Genomic DNA, 17,869 nt, shown 5'->3' with positions numbered 1-17,869 from the left:
TGGCTGATTTATAGTTGCTTTTGTCTAGTAGAGCATTAAAGTTCCACGTCGATATATGTCGACAGTGGGCACGAATTAGTATGCCTCAGCACTGATATAGAATTTTCATTAATTCTTCTCAGATTGACCGTCGAGCAGATCGTAAGCATCCTGGAGGAATCACAAGACATCCTAGATGCTAATATATACATAGAACCACCTGAAAATGCTTCCCATAGTGACGGGGATAGCGATGATGATGACTGATGAGTCATGTGGAGATATAAACAGACTCTCTGGTAATCAACTCCGGGCTGGTGCTAAACTAGTGTGTACAAAAATAAGTGAAAATGGTACAATCAAAGTGCGAGATGGTGTATTGAGTGAAAATGAAGTAAGTCATGTAACTGATGAAGCAGTGCCGTGTACGTCTTCAAATTATTCTGATGACGGTGAACCCAAATGTAAGAAACAAAAAATCACTGAGCAAGCGGGGCCAAGCACATCTAATTATGTGAAAACCAAACCAAACCAGCGTGTGTGGGGAAAAGCGTGACATTATGAATAAGCTAAGCACAGAGTTTACTCGACCAAACGTTCTAAACAATGAATATTCACCACCGCAATTGTTTGAGCTGTTCTTCGATAATGAAATACTTGATTATATCATTCAGAGCACAGTTCGATACTCTGTTGAGAAAGGTAATGCGTCATTTTAGTTGGGAAAAACTGAACTTCGGCTGTTCTTTGCAATATTGTTTCTTTCCGGTTACAATGTTATGGCCAGGACAAGAATGTACTGGGAAGCCGCTGAAGATGTACATCATATTGGGGTAAGCACAGCAATGTCGCACAATCGCTTTGAAGAAATTCTTAGATATTTACATTTTTGTGACAACGCTAAACTAGACTGCAATGACCGTTTCGGAAAAGTTCGCCCCGTTTGGACTATGCTAAACGAACGCTGGCTACGGCATTATCCTGGTGATACGCATCTTTCTGTGGATGAGTCAATGGTCCCCTACTTTGGAAGACACGGTGCCAAGCAACGCATTCATGGCAAACCAATATGTTTTGGGTATGAAGTCTGGGCTCTAGTCCAAGGAGAACCTTACCAAGGAGCAGCTACTGGAAACAATACCAGAATTAGGAGTATGTGGCTCAGTTGTTATGGACCTACCAGAAGGTACTCAACTCAGCTTGTTCTTTGATAATTATTTTACATCCTTTCGATTGTTGGAAAGGCTGAAGGAGAAAGGCCACGAAGGTACAGGTACTGTGCGCCAGAATCGAGCGGAAAATGCTCCACTTCCTGAGATTCATCTCTGTAAAAAGGAGAAACGTGGCAGTTACCACTAGCTAACAGAACGTAACTCAGGTATCACCCTCGTACGCTACAATGATGATAATGTTTTTACAGTAGCCTCAATTCTGTCTGGTGTAGCGCCTGTAGGACACGTCAGAAGATGGAGTAATGCTGAAAAGAAATATGTAACAATAATTCAGCCAGCATGTATAATTTTGTATAATATGCACAATCAGCATCAAAAACAAGAAATGGTACTGGCCTCTAATTGCGTTCGTTCTGAACGTCTCCATGAACAATGCATGGCAACTCTACCGCTTGACCCCAAAGGGCAAAGAGGAAAATTTAGACCTTCTCGGTTTCACACGGTACATCGTTAGGGCATATATCCGATCTTGTGCCGCTACGCGTCCTAACGCAGGAAGACCGAGTACGAAAGTATCTTCACGCGTGTTGCCAGAAGTCCGTTTCGATGGGGTATCCCACTACCTCGAAACAAGAGAGAAGCAAGTGCGGTGCGCCCAATGTGGTAAAGCTGCCAGGAAACAGTGCAAAAAATGTAACGTTGGCTGCCACGTCCTTTGCTTCGAGGCATTTCACTCACGCTAAACCAGACTGGATGGCGAAAAGCAGAGTGTAACCTTAAAACACAGACTAAACTGTTTTGAAGTTCTACTCATAGTTTTCCTTTTTTTGTTTTCAGAGTGATCATACATACTCAAAATTTGGTATTGTGTTTATAACAAGTACTACAAACATACGAATATTTTCCTTTGGTTTTGAAACAGTGTGCATTCTAAAATGAGGAAAAACTGTTCCTCATTTATGTTTTCAATCATATATTTTGTAATATTTTGTGCTTATTCAACACTTGTGTGACTAATGTTTACTAACTGATTAATTATTACATTCATACGAGCTTAAAATGTGAAAAAAAAATTTATTGAGCATGTATTTTACCCTACCCGTCCATGCTCACTGTTGACATGTCGACACGGTACATCTTCGCGACAATATGTTAATGAAACCTAAAATCATCATAACCCTTTCATTTAGGTTACAAACAACTGTACTTACGAAATATGTCGCAATATTCCACAGAAAAATAATTTGGGCAGATATGGGTTAAAAATGGTAATGCCCGAAAGCTTATTCTGTACCTTAAAATACATGTGAAACACACAGCCAACAGATTTCCTTGTTTGTGAACAATACTGAAACAGGCCGATATATGAGGGCTGCTAAACGAAAGCCACAATATAAAAATTTGATTATCATGACATGTATTTTTAGAGATAAAGTAAAATAATGGAACATACTGTATTATAAAAATATTTGATAAGAGAAGGGAACATATTATATAGAACCTTGCATAAGCAATAAGAAGAAATACTAAGAACATTAAAACTGTAGATGGTAACTGTATATTATGTAAATTCCATACTGCATTAGACATTAAATACATTTCCAAACAAAAAAGTCTAGGCTCCTACTTGGAAAAGAATCAGGTTTTTACTGCTTTCATGAAATATATATCTCTCCATTTCGCACATCGCCTTCCATGTATTCTGAGGTACACTGGCTGAACCTTCCATAAACTGCCTTGGGTTCAAGGCAGATGCTTGCCTCACTGGGATTCTCTTCCTCCACCTTTTCTTCTCCTCCTTCAATCTCCCCACCTCCTGCCTGAATTTCCGTACAGATCTCATCGATGGTCTGCTCCTCTCAAGTGGTTACCGTATTATCAATGGCAGTGAAGTCATTGAAACTATCGGTAATCTCCATCTTCTCCTGTATAGTTTTCCAGCACCCTGGCTCTTCATCACCAACTTCCATAACAATACTGTTGGTACCACCACCGAAGCCTGCTTTCTTGAAACAATTTGCTATTATTATACGCGCCACTGAATCCCATGATGAAGCAATGAACTGTATTGTGTCCAAAAGAGATGGTTTGTAGATGCGTTTGTCTGCTTCCATGCGCAGCAGCATACGGCGCACAACTGATTTTCGGTATCAACATTCGTTCAACTTTGTAGATGATCGGAATCTTTCGACCGGCTGTTTCATAAATGTATCAGCTGGCAAGTCAGCAGTTTCCTGCATGGAGTCGGGAAGTTTTGTTTCGTAATAGTTTATTCACCTCACTAATAACGCACACGGAAAATCTTTTGTTTAGTTCAAAAACATAAATTCCTCTACGACAAGACCCATAAGTATTATTGCAACAACGTAAGAGAGAATGCGTGGAAAGAAATAAGCAATGGAAAAATCAAACAGGTTAGAATATTCAATTTAGTGGTAGATTAGGACTATACGATACTTATTAAAAGTACGTATCTTTAAGTGTGTATTGTACAGTATTTACCGTGAACAATTTTGTAAGTGGCATTCCCTACGTTTGTCGAACATGTATTCCTAACAAACAGTAATGCATAACAAGCTGCTCTGTTGTGGACGAATACATTTTATGGTTTTTAATTATAGGTAATGTTAAGGCCACCTCGTTTAATGACTTCGCCATATCGCGGCAAGCAACTTACGGCATCAAACTGCCCACTGTGTGCGTAGAATCCCGTTTGATTCTATACTGGGGGCGATGATCTACATGTTAGGCCCCTTTAAACAACAAGCAGCGATTCTATTCTACTAGATGTGAACAATGGAGTGGAAATTTTGACTGATGGGTTCGATTCGATTCCACAAGGTGAGCAAGCATCTAGTATTCGTGTTGTCATAGCGTGCCGTATGGCCTTGGCACGCTCAGACAGGCTCTGTGAGACACAGCACAAGCACTTGAACGGTCTAACACAGGGTGCAACTTGCACAGAGACTGGGGGGTTCTAACCATGAGCTGCTTTGAGTGGAAGTTTTATATCTCAAAGGGATCTAAAATCTGAACTGTTTAACTGGGAAATATATTTACAACAGAAGACTTTAAATGGGAAAAATATACATATAACTTAATGTGACTGATCAAGGGACTAGGAATATCACACTTCTTAGCCGGGAAAGCTTCGTATGCGGGATCTTCTTAGAGTTTCACTGTAGTTGGAAAGAGGAACATGGAACCTCTCCTTAACTGCGTTTACATCCAGGTTTCTTCTAATTATACTATTCTTGATAGTTTTCAACGACCTTAGTCTGGGTTTCCTCTTCCCATCTGTTCTCCATCATCCGCTTCAGCACCCTTCTCTCTTCCACCCTCTTAATATGTCCCAAACCATCTAAATTTATCGCTCTTCATTATATCGTAAAGTTTTCAACTATAATTTCTTTCCCTTCAACCTAAACCTTAGATTTTCTTCCTGACGTTCTCATTTCTTACCTTGTCCTTTCTTGTCTTCTCTATCACACTTCTTAAAAAATTTAATTTCACTGCCTGGATTTTATTCTCCTGTTTTATCAGCATCCATATCTCTGCAGTATTGGGCATTAGCACATCTTAATAATTTAATAATAATAATAATGTTATTTGTTTTACGTCCCACTAACTACTTTTTAAGGTCTTCGGAGATGCCGAGGTGCCGGAATTTAGTCGCGCAGGAGATCTTTTACGTGCCAGTAAATCTACCGACACGGGGCTGTCGTATTTGAGCACCTTCAAATACCACCGAACTGAGCCAGGATCGAACCTGCCAAGTTGGGGTTAGAAGGCCAGCGCCTTAACCGTCTGAGCCACTCAGCCTGGCACTTAATAATTTATCACCTCTTTACACTTCATTGGTACTTCCTTCGACCACACCAGGCTTCTCACACTGGTTGAATGCACTTCTCTGTTGAATCATTCTACTGATGTCCATGCTCAGCCCTACATCCTACATCAGCCTGCTTCCCAATTACTTGAAACTCTCCATAATTTCAAGGTTTTGTCCGTCCATTTTAATAATTCCTTTCTTTTCCCTTTCTCCACGAGTCAAGACGATTGTTTCACTCTTTTCCACACTGACCTTTCATTCAATAATTTAAAATCATTTATCTCATTGAACATGTCAAGTTGCCTTTGCAGCTCCTCTATGTTTGCTCAACACACCACAATATGATCTGCAAACAGAATTACGTTCAGCTCCCTGTCCTCATACTTTAACTTTGTCTCCTTCACAATTTTGTCCATAACCATTATGAATAATAGAGGTAACAGCACACTTCCTGGTCATAGTCCAGTTTCATTCCAAAATCACTCTGTACTCTCCCCAAATGTGTCCGGACACTGCTGCGACAATTTTTGTACATTGCTTGCACATATTCTATAATCTGTTTTCAAGCCTTTTCTAAATATTCTGTATTCCCAATGTTTTTTCATTAACTGCCTCATACCAAGACCGAGTCTAGCGTTGATCTTCCGTTTTGAAAGCTATATTGCTCTTCTTGTAATTATCCTCCCACCTTTCTTCCCATTATCTTTTCTAGTACCCATTCAAATATTTTTGCTACCTGAGATACACGTGAGATTCCTCAATAATTATCAGATATCTTCTTGCCCCCCTTTTTAAATATATGTATTATTACTTCAGTCATTTGATACTAATTTTTCTTTCCAAATACATCTAAATAGCTTATATAACCAATGGAGACCAATGGGTCCTGCTGCTTTTCCCACTTTCACTCGTTTGATAGAAGTTTCCACCTCTTCCGTTGTGATTTCACTGTTGGATTCTGTCTCCTCACACTCTACCTCAACAGAGATGCAAACCTGTGAAGTGGATTATCAGTAATTACCCTTCACCCCTCAAGAAAATTTTTGAGGTAAGTCCAAAGCGTGTTCCTCCCTTCTGGATAATATCTTCTTTGCCCCTCTCGATTACATTATATTGTAAAGTACATCATATTACACAATAACATTTGCACACTACCTGTTAATTCAGTAATGAAACATTCCTTGTAACTTGTTTCACAACCAGCAGCTGTTTTTCAGAGTAGGTTATCTTGAAGCATCATCCTCCCCTGTGATGACAATTTCATCTTCTAAACCATAAGCGACTGCAATGTAGATGTGCTTAGTGTAGCCCCATTTCTGCAAATACGTTACTTAAGGATTTATAGTGAAGAACAGAGTAGAGCTCCTTCAATCACGCAATGAATTTCACAATGCTTCTGGGTAGCAAAAGGAAGTGATGATTAAGTATCATTGCCAACTCACAAGCGTGAAACGAGGAGGGTTGAGCAGAAATGCTTGAAAGTATTTAAAACTTTTCCTTCTTTCCTTTCTTTCCGTACAAAATCAGTTTTTCGTGATATATCACTTTTCCGCAATAGTTTCCGCTTTAAATGTAATGCCGTGCGTGTAGAGGCGCGCGGCTGTGAGCTTGCATCCGGGAGATAGTAGGTTCGAATCCCACTATCGGCAGCCCTGAAAATGGTTTTCCGTGGTTTCCCTAGCAAAAAAAAAAAAAAAAAAAAAGTAATGCCGTAATCATGAGGTGAAATCCGTAATAATCATGGACAATCCGTAATAGACGGAACCTCTGCCTCTACCATCTCTTATACACCCATTCTCACATTCATCAAAGTAATTCTCCCATCTTTTCCTTATCTCCTCTGGTTGTGTTATTACCCCCCCCCCCACTTTTTTGACCTTTCACCTTTCTTTTTCCCAAATCCATATAGCAACCTTTTTTTTTCTGCTATACACACCATCTTCCAACCGTCGGGTAAATCCTTCCAGCTCTTCTTCACTTAATATTTTGCACCTTCTTTTCATTTCCTGATACTTCCTTGTGCTTCATTCCTATTCCATAAGTGCAATGCATCTTATATATATTTTTTTTTAGAATTTGCTTTACGTCGCACCGACAAAGATAAGTCTTACGGCAACGATGGGATTCGAAAGGCCTAGGAGTGGGAAGGAATCGGCTGTGGCCTTAATTAAGGTACAACCCCAAGCATTTGCCTGGCAGTGTGAAAATGGGAATCCACAGAAAACCATCCTCAGAGCTGCTGACAGTACAGTTCGAACACCCTATCGCTCGAATACTGGATAATGGCTGCACTTCAGAGAATGCAGCTACTGAGCTTGGTGCCAGAAGTTTTATAATTAAGTATTTGTACAGTAGAAACTGGTTAAGACGGCCAGCGACAACTGGTCTGGGTGATGATTCAGTAGAGAACTTAATTTCACGGCGCCGGAATGCAGTTGCATGTCTGCCTACAGCTGCAGGGAGTGCCAGTCCCTAGCCAGTCTTATTATCTTTGTGTCTGACGTGTTGGTGCTGAATTTTACGTTTGTGAGGCCTCTTTCAGACGGCGTGGGTTCGACCCACTTCCGCGCTTAGCCGCCAGTCTGCCTAGGCCTAAACTAAGAACTGATTGTTCAAATAGAATCTTTCAGATGATGCGTAGGTGGAGAGTAACAGTGCGATGGAAAAATGTTTCAGTGGGCAGCCCGTGGCGAGTTGCGGACCCACGCCCACAGTTACTTGTTATTGTACATCAGTACTGTGACCTGTATCCGAATCGGATAGTGTACCTGTAAGGAAGTAGAAATGGATTTAGACAATAAACAAAAATAGGTACGCTCTCACCCATGTGACATATTTATTTCTCATTTTCAATTTAAAAGTTATTCGTGTGTATTTTTTCTTTTCCTGTGTGATGAACAGCGGTTGTTATAGAACCCAAAATAGACATTGAGAACTTAATAACTTTGAAGTGAGAAATACCAGAAATACCAGTAGCTCGTGTTTTGGAAAGCGTGATACCCTTTAGACCTGTTATTGAGAGTATCCTCAAATTTGTACCCACCTCCTTGTCTAACGAAATGTGAAGGACATAGCATGAAAGTACTATTTTTATATTTTCTTAAATGTAGAAGGTAAATGAAGACTGATGGTCCATATTTATTACCCACACTGAAAAGAGTGTTGAAAAGGATCCGCTGGAAAGCGCAGGCAGTTTTGCGTTACTCGATCCGTTATGTGGGTAATAGTTAGCAGAAGCAGGTGAACCTGCGCACATACACAGGCATATTTTACTCCCGCGCCGCCTGAAAGAGGCCTGAGTGACTTGTGTACGTAAATTAGGCCTACTGTACTTACGTGTGTAACAACATACATAAATTAGGCCTATTGTACTTATGCATAGTGGTTTGCAGAACATTCAGTTATGGAGAAGAAGAAAGCTAGACAGCTTATAGATGATGAAAAATTAAAGTTTCTTGAGAAAAAGGATGATAAACGACACATGAAAGGTGTGCAAATCGCCCAGATGTTGAACCTTCCCATTACAACTTTGATAATTGTCAGCGATGTATATAATTCGTATTTCTAAGAACATTTTTTCTTGAAGTTTCAATATGTTGGTGTTCTTAAAACCTTTATTTCATTTCATTAATTATAATTGTAAACACTTTTGTTTTCAAGTAACTAATCTCATTTTGTTCTGTACTGAAGATACAATAAGTAAACTCTTTCAAGATTAAAATTATTGTGTCCACCTTTTCAACTATTGTTTATAAGTTTCATTTCCGTATTGATGGATATTACTTTACATAAAAACAATGTATATACAATTCTCCACCTAATCAATACGAATTTATTTTACATTACAAATATTCAAGACTAGTTTCGACCCCTATGGGGTCATCCTCAGTTGACATGCATTGTAAATTGTTCATAAAAACATCACGTATAGTGGTAAAAGTTAGACTAGTTTAGGCTGATCATTAATGTTTGGTATGTCTAGTACATGACTAGTGTGCATTGTTCATAAAGACATATATTACCCTACTGCTACTACTATCCAATTTTAAGTTATATAGTATGGAACACAGATATGTTTGTGTAACTCAACAGTGACAAGTTCAAATATTTACAGAATTGGCTGTTGATTAGTCACATGATATTACAGAACACAGGCTTGAACATTTTTGATTTAAGTGTCAGTGCAACATCTTGCTTTTATACATACTAGAAGCTAAATTCATTTTGTAAAGTCATTACATTCTGATTGGAACTTAGTATGAGGTTAAAGTTGAATAAAAAATATATGCTAATGTGGACATTAAAATATTGTTAAAATGGGCATATAATCAAAAACAATGGTATGTATGCCACACATGTCTAGTATAAAAACTCATTACATTGATGCTGTTAGTGTGCAGTACAGCATATACACTGATTTGGCATAAATGGATTTGTATATATATTGTTCCAACAAAGTGGATCCATAAAAATATAAGATGTATAGGTAATTAATATTATAATGATCCACTGCAAATTAGGTAATGCTGTTGTTTATCTGAAGATCTATTGGCAGCTACAGATATTAAAGTTATTAAAAATGTTAATGGAACATGTTTTCTTCCGTAGACGCGATGTTTAAGATTGGTGGCATTAGTCAAATATGATGAAAGTTATGCGTCTTGGTGCACGTTGGTTAGTTCTGGAAGCTTGTATGTAATGAGAAACCAAGGTGGAGTGTCTGGAAATAGAAATAAAAGTGTGATAATGTTGTGGATAGAAAGTGTGATAGTGAAACGTATGTCGTTTACTTACGTAAAGTGCTGGAGCCGTGCGTTCTTAGTAGCTGCCTGTTGGGATCTGGTGCGCGTAGCTCTGAGATTGTAGTTAGCGGCGGTGGAGGGGAGGTTTGGGGGGATAGGTGGAGTGTTAGTAATAGGAGTGGGGTTGGAGGGGGGAGGGTTTTGAGGCGGTTGATTTGAACATATCGATTTTTGCTTGTTTATTCTTTTGATATAGAAATCTTTTAATAAGGGAATTACTGCATGAAAAAGGATGTTATTTCTGTCTATACTTTCATTTAGGTTGGAGTTTGGATTCACATATTTGTCTAAATTTATGTAAAATTCTTCTATTATACTGAGTAAGGGACTTTTTGGGTTCATGTTAAGGATTTGCATGTCGTTCTTAATGTCTGTGAAATTATGTTTTTGATCGTCAATATGCTGACCCATAGCCGAAAAATGTCTGTGCTTGACGGCGTTTACATGTTCATTATATCGTATTAAAAAACTTCTACCGGTAAGTCCTATATAGCTGGCTTGGCAGTCGTTACATTTTAGGCGATAGACTCCTGAATGATTGTATTTATTCGTGTTATTAACTAATTTGGAATTGTATAGTATGTTGGTGTTGTTGCGTGCCGTTTTATATGCTATTTTTAGGCCTTGTTTTTTGAAGATGTTTGTTATGGGATGTATATGGTTATTGTTATAAGTAAACAGTGCATATTCTTTTTTATTTTTAGTGATTCTAGTTAGCTTGGTTTTAGGTTGGTTTTTGACTTTATTGATGATCCGGTTTATCATTTCTCTTTTGTATCCATTTTGTTTTGCTATTTCATGGATTGTGTTTAGTTCTTTATTTAGATTTTCTTTTGAAAGTGGAATGTTGTATGCTCTATGAATCATACTATAGTATGCAGCTCTTTTATGGGCATGTGGGTGGGTGGAGTCTATCTTTATTGTATTTGATGTATGGGTAGGTTTCCTATATATATTGTATGTTAGGTGGTTGTTATGTCTGGTTATGGATATATCAAGGTAGTTTATGGTGTTGTTGTGTTCAGTGTCCATGGTAAATTTAATATGGGGATCTATTTTATTTAGTTGTTCTAGGATTATGTTTTCATTAGTATGTCTGTTGTCCATGATTATAAATGCATCATCGACAAACCTGCACCAATAGATTATATTTTCTATTTTTTTAATTTCTTGATGTTCTAAGTGATCCATATATATATCAGCTATTATGCCTGATATTGGTGATCCCATAGGTAATCCTTTTTGTTGATAAATAGTGTCATGGAACTTGAAATAGTTGTTATTGATAGCAAATTGTAGAAGTTTAATAAATTCATCTATTTCCAATTTGCTTAGCTTACTATGGTTATAAAGGTTGGATTCTATGATAGTGATAGTTTTTTGTGTGGGTATATTAGGATACATGTTTGTTATATCATATGTAGCTAGCTTGTAAAAATGTTCTATTCTAATATTCTTAGTAATGTTGCAGAAATCTATTGAGTTTTTTATGGTTTTGTTTGCTTGAAAAACATAATGTTTTTTGAGGAATTTTTGTATGTATTTGGATAATTTATAAATAGGGCTTGGTCTATAATTTATTATGGGTCTCATAGGAATGTTGTTTTTATGGATCTTAGGATAAGCTTTAGCTGTAGGTATCCCTGGATTCATAGTGGTTAATTTTGCAGTTTCCTGTTCGTTCATAAGAAAATTGGTGTTTTTTAGGAGAATTTTTAAGTTTTTCTGGATACTGTTAGTGGGATCTTTAGTCTTAATTTGAAAGGTTTCATCTTGAAAGCAGGTTTTTGTTTTTGTTATATATTCCTCTTTATCCATAATAACTGTAGTGTTTCCTTTATCTGCCTTTGTTACTATTAGGTTATTTTGCTGTATTTTATTTTTGAGTACCTTAATTTGTGTTTGGTTTGTGATATCTTGATTCTGAGGTTTTTGAGTGATCTTATCAACATATTGTGGTAGTGTTTTTTTGATTTCATATCTAATTTCATTTTGTTTTTCTTGGGGTATTTTATTTAGGGCATCTTCTGTTTCAGTAATAATGGTGGCTATGTTTTCAAATACTGAATTGTTTTTCCAGTTATGTTTTGGTCCCTTGCTCAGTATAATTGTTTCTTTTTCATTGAATGTTGTGTTAGTTAGGTTTTGGAGTGGGGGATGGAAAATATGTTGGTTGTTATCAGTAGAAACAGTAATATGTTGTCTATGTTGTGTATGGTTGGTTTGGTTTAGTGATGTCTTGAGTGCGTTAAGTTTCTTGTTTAAGGTATTCTGCTTCTGTATGGCTATGTTTTCTATCTTTTCGTTAGTTATTTGTTGGAAATTGCTCCAGTATGTGTGTGGTAGCTCATGTGAGGCTTTAAGGTGCGCTTCATACATTTGTGTGTTTAGGTGTTGTTTTTTCCTATACATGAATTTAATTTCTTCTTTCAGCCATATTCGATTGGTTTTGTTTTGGGTATTTTGGGTTTGATATGTGCTTCTATGTTTATTATTATATTTCCTAAGAAATTTAGGAGTTAGATTATTAAGTAGGCATTGTTTTAAGAAAGTGATGTTTTTGACAATATTTGTGATCTTAATCTTCAGATTTTGATATCTGTGTGCTATTCTTCTTGCCTGGTTGGCTTTTCCACTATTGTTTATAAGTTTCATTTCCGTATTGATGGATATTACTTTACATAAAAACAATGTATATACAATTCTCCACCTAATCAATACGAATTTATTTTACATTACAAATATTCAAGACTAGTTTCGACCCCTATGGGGTCATCCTCAGTTGACATGCATTGTAAATTGTTCATAAAAACATCACGTATAGTGGTAAAAGTTAGACTAGTTTAGGCTGATCATTAATGTTTGGTATGTCTAGTACATGACTAGTGTGCATTGTTCATAAAGACATATATTACCCTACTGCTACTACTATCCAATTTTAAGTTATATAGTATGGAACACAGATATGTTTGTGTAACTCAACAGTGACAAGTTCAAATATTTACAGAATTGGCTGTTGATTAGTCACATGATATTACAGAACACAGGCTTGAACATTTTTGATTTAAGTGTCAGTGCAACATCTTGCTTTTATACATACTAGAAGCTAAATTCATTTTGTAAAGTCATTACATTCTGATTGGAACTTAGTATGAGGTTAAAGTTGAATAAAAAATATATGCTAATGTGGACATTAAAATATTGTTAAAATGGGCATATAATCAAAAACAATGGTATGTATGCCACACATGTCTAGTATAAAAACTCATTACATTGATGCTGTTAGTGTGCAGTACAGCATATACACTGATTTGGCATAAATGGATTTGTATATATATTGTTCCAACAAAGTGGATCCATAAAAATATAAGATGTATAGGTAATTAATATTATAATGATCCACTGCAAATTAGGTAATGCTGTTGTTTATCTGAAGATCTATTGGCAGCTACAGATATTAAAGTTATTAAAAATGTTAATGGAACATGTTTTCTTCCGTAGACGCGATGTTTAAGATTGGTGGCATTAGTCAAATATGATGAAAGTTATGCGTCTTGGTGCACGTTGGTTAGTTCTGGAAGCTTGTATGTAATGAGAAACCAAGGTGGAGTGTCTGGAAATAGAAATAAAAGTGTGATAATGTTGTGGATAGAAAGTGTGATAGTGAAACGTATGTCGTTTACTTACGTAAAGTGCTGGAGCCGTGCGTTCTTAGTAGCTGCCTGTTGGGATCTGGTGCGCGTAGCTCTGAGATTGTAGTTAGCGGCGGTGGAGGGGAGGTTTGGGGGGATAGGTGGAGTGTTAGTAATAGGAGTGGGGTTGGAGGGGGGAGGGTTTTGAGGCGGTTGATTTGAACATATCGATTTTTGCTTGTTTATTCTTTTGATATAGAAATCTTTTAATAAGGGAATTACTGCATGAAAAAGGATGTTATTTCTGTCTATACTTTCATTTAGGTTGGAGTTTGGATTCACATATTTGTCTAAATTTATGTAAAATTCTTCTATTATACTGAGTAAGGGACTTTTTGGGTTCATGTTAAGGATTTGCATGTCGTTCTTAATGTCTGTGAAATTATGTTTTTGATCGTCAATATGCTGACCCATAGCCGAAAAATGTCTGTGCTTGACGGCGTTTACATGTTCATTATATCGTATTAAAAAACTTCTACCGGTAAGTCCTATATAGCTGGCTTGGCAGTCGTTACATTTTAGGCGATAGACTCCTGAATGATTGTATTTATTCGTGTTATTAACTAATTTGGAATTGTATAGTATGTTGGTGTTGTTGCGTGCCGTTTTATATGCTATTTTTAGGCCTTGTTTTTTGAAGATGTTTGTTATGGGATGTATATGGTTATTGTTATAAGTAAACAGTGCATATTCTTTTTTATTTTTAGTGATTCTAGTTAGCTTGGTTTTAGGTTGGTTTTTGACTTTATTGATGATCCGGTTTATCATTTCTCTTTTGTATCCATTTTGTTTTGCTATTTCATGGATTGTGTTTAGTTCTTTATTTAGATTTTCTTTTGAAAGTGGAATGTTGTATGCTCTATGAATCATACTATAGTATGCAGCTCTTTTATGGGCATGTGGGTGGGTGGAGTCTATCTTTATTGTATTTGATGTATGGGTAGGTTTCCTATATATATTGTATGTTAGGTGGTTGTTATGTCTGGTTATGGATATATCAAGGTAGTTTATGGTGTTGTTGTGTTCAGTGTCCATGGTAAATTTAATATGGGGATCTATTTTATTTAGTTGTTCTAGGATTATGTTTTCATTAGTATGTCTGTTGTCCATGATTATAAATGCATCATCGACAAACCTGCACCAATAGATTATATTTTCTATTTTTTTAATTTCTTGATGTTCTAAGTGATCCATATATATATCAGCTATTATGCCTGATATTGGTGATCCCATAGGTAATCCTTTTTGTTGATAAATAGTGTCATGGAACTTGAAATAGTTGTTATTGATAGCAAATTGTAGAAGTTTAATAAATTCATCTATTTCCAATTTGCTTAGCTTACTATGGTTATAAAGGTTGGATTCTATGATAGTGATAGTTTTTTGTGTGGGTATATTAGGATACATGTTTGTTATATCATATGTAGCTAGCTTGTAAAAATGTTCTATTCTAATATTCTTAGTAATGTTGCAGAAATCTATTGAGTTTTTTATGGTTTTGTTTGCTTGAAAAACAATGTTTTTTGAGGAATTTTTGTATGTATTTGGATAATTTATAAATAGGGCTTGGTCTATAATTTATTATGGGTCTCATAGGAATGTTGTTTTTATGGATCTTAGGATAAGCTTTAGCTGTAGGTATCCCTGGATTCATAGTGGTTAATTTTGCAGTTTCCTGTTCGTTCATAAGAAAATTGGTGTTTTTTAGGAGAATTTTTAAGTTTTTCTGGATACTGTTAGTGGGATCTTTAGTCTTAATTTGAAAGGTTTCATCTTGAAAGCAGGTTTTTGTTTTTGTTATATATTCCTCTTTATCCATAATAACTGTAGTGTTTCCTTTATCTGCCTTTGTTACTATTAGGTTATTTTGCTGTATTTTATTTTTGAGTACCTTAATTTGTGTTTGGTTTGTGATATCTTGATTCTGAGGTTTTTGAGTGATCTTATCAACATATTGTGGTAGTGTTTTTTTGATTTCATATCTAATTTCATTTTGTTTTTCTTGGGGTATTTTATTTAGGGCATCTTCTGTTTCAGTAATAATGGTGGCTATGTTTTCAAATACTGAATTGTTTTTCCAGTTATGTTTTGGTCCCTTGCTCAGTATAATTGTTTCTTTTTCATTGAATGTTGTGTTAGTTAGGTTTTGGAGTGGGGGATGGAAAATATGTTGGTTGTTATCAGTAGAAACAGTAATATGTTGTCTATGTTGTGTATGGTTGGTTTGGTTTAGTGATGTCTTGAGTGCGTTAAGTTTCTTGTTTAAGGTATTCTGCTTCTGTATGGCTATGTTTTCTATCTTTTCGTTAGTTATTTGTTGGAAATTGCTCCAGTATGTGTGTGGTAGCTCATGTGAGGCTTTAAGGTGCGCTTCATACATTTGTGTGTTTAGGTGTTGTTTTTTCCTATACATGAATTTAATTTCTTCTTTCAGCCATATTCGATTGGTTTTGTTTTGGGTATTTTGGGTTTGATATGTGCTTCTATGTTTATTATTATATTTCCTAAGAAATTTAGGAGTTAGATTATTAAGTAGGCATTGTTTTAAGAAAGTGATGTTTTTGACAATATTTGTGATCTTAATCTTCAGATTTTGATATCTGTGTGCTATTCTTCTTGCCTGGTTGGCTTTTCCACTATTGTTTATAAGTTTCATTTCCGTATTGATGGATATTACTTTACATAAAAACAATGTATATACAATTCTCCACCTAATCAATACGAATTTATTTTACATTACAAATATTCAAGACTAGTTTCGACCCCTATGGGGTCATCCTCAGTTGACATGCATTGTAAATTGTTCATAAAAACATCACGTATAGTGGTAAAAGTTAGACTAGTTTAGGCTGATCATTAATGTTTGGTATGTCTAGTACATGACTAGTGTGCATTGTTCATAAAGACATATATTACCCTACTGCTACTACTATCCAATTTTAAGTTATATAGTATGGAACACAGATATGTTTGTGTAACTCAACAGTGACAAGTTCAAATATTTACAGAATTGGCTGTTGATTAGTCACATGATATTACAGAACACAGGCTTGAACATTTTTGATTTAAGTGTCAGTGCAACATCTTGCTTTTATACATACTAGAAGCTAAATTCATTTTGTAAAGTCATTACATTCTGATTGGAACTTAGTATGAGGTTAAAGTTGAATAAAAAATATATGCTAATGTGGACATTAAAATATTGTTAAAATGGGCATATAATCAAAAACAATGGTATGTATGCCACACATGTCTAGTATAAAAACTCATTACATTGATGCTGTTAGTGTGCAGTACAGCATATACACTGATTTGGCATAAATGGATTTGTATATATATTGTTCCAACAAAGTGGATCCATAAAAATATAAGATGTATAGGTAATTAATATTATAATGATCCACTGCAAATTAGGTAATGCTGTTGTTTATCTGAAGATCTATTGGCAGCTACAGATATTAAAGTTATTAAAAATGTTAATGGAACATGTTTTCTTCCGTAGACGCGATGTTTAAGATTGGTGGCATTAGTCAAATATGATGAAAGTTATGCGTCTTGGTGCACGTTGGTTAGTTCTGGAAGCTTGTATGTAATGAGAAACCAAGGTGGAGTGTCTGGAAATAGAAATAAAAGTGTGATAATGTTGTGGATAGAAAGTGTGATAGTGAAACGTATGTCGTTTACTTACGTAAAGTGCTGGAGCCGTGCGTTCTTAGTAGCTGCCTGTTGGGATCTGGTGCGCGTAGCTCTGAGATTGTAGTTAGCGGCGGTGGAGGGGAGGTTTGGGGGGATAGGTGGAGTGTTAGTAATAGGAGTGGGGTTGGAGGGGGGAGGGTTTTGAGGCGGTTGATTTGAACATATCGATTTTTGCTTGTTTATTCTTTTGATATAGAAATCTTTTAATAAGGGAATTACTGCATGAAAAAGGATGTTATTTCTGTCTATACTTTCATTTAGGTTGGAGTTTGGATTCACATATTTGTCTAAATTTATGTAAAATTCTTCTATTATACTGAGTAAGGGACTTTTTGGGTTCATGTTAAGGATTTGCATGTCGTTCTTAATGCCTGTGAAATTATGTTTTTGATCGTCAATATGCTGACCCATAGCCGAAAAATGTCTGTGCTTGACGGCGTTTACATGTTCATTATATCGTATTAAAAAACTTCTACCGGTAAGTCCTATATAGCTGGCTTGGCAGTCGTTACATTTTAGGCGATAGACTCCTGAATGATTGTATTTATTCGTGTTATTAACTAATTTGGAATTGTATAGTATGTTGGTGTTGTTGCGTGCCGTTTTATATGCTATTTTTAGGCCTTGTTTTTTGAAGATGTTTGTTATGGGATGTGTATGGTTATTGTTATAAGTAAACAGTGCATATTCTTTTTT

General features: G+C 36.0%; 1 protein-coding gene across 1 annotated transcript in view; it reads right to left on the bottom strand.

Annotated features, from left to right (window-relative positions):
* The window catches only part of ERp60 (disulfide-isomerase A3), a 139,691-nt gene that overhangs the window by 86,981 nt on the left and 34,841 nt on the right, over positions 1 to 17,869 (bottom strand). The window lies entirely within an intron of this gene.

This window comes from Anabrus simplex, chromosome 4 (genome assembly GCF_040414725.1).
Source record: "Anabrus simplex isolate iqAnaSimp1 chromosome 4, ASM4041472v1, whole genome shotgun sequence".
Taxonomy (NCBI): domain Eukaryota; kingdom Metazoa; phylum Arthropoda; class Insecta; order Orthoptera; family Tettigoniidae; genus Anabrus; species Anabrus simplex.
This window is presented reverse-complemented; position numbering and strand designations above follow the sequence as displayed.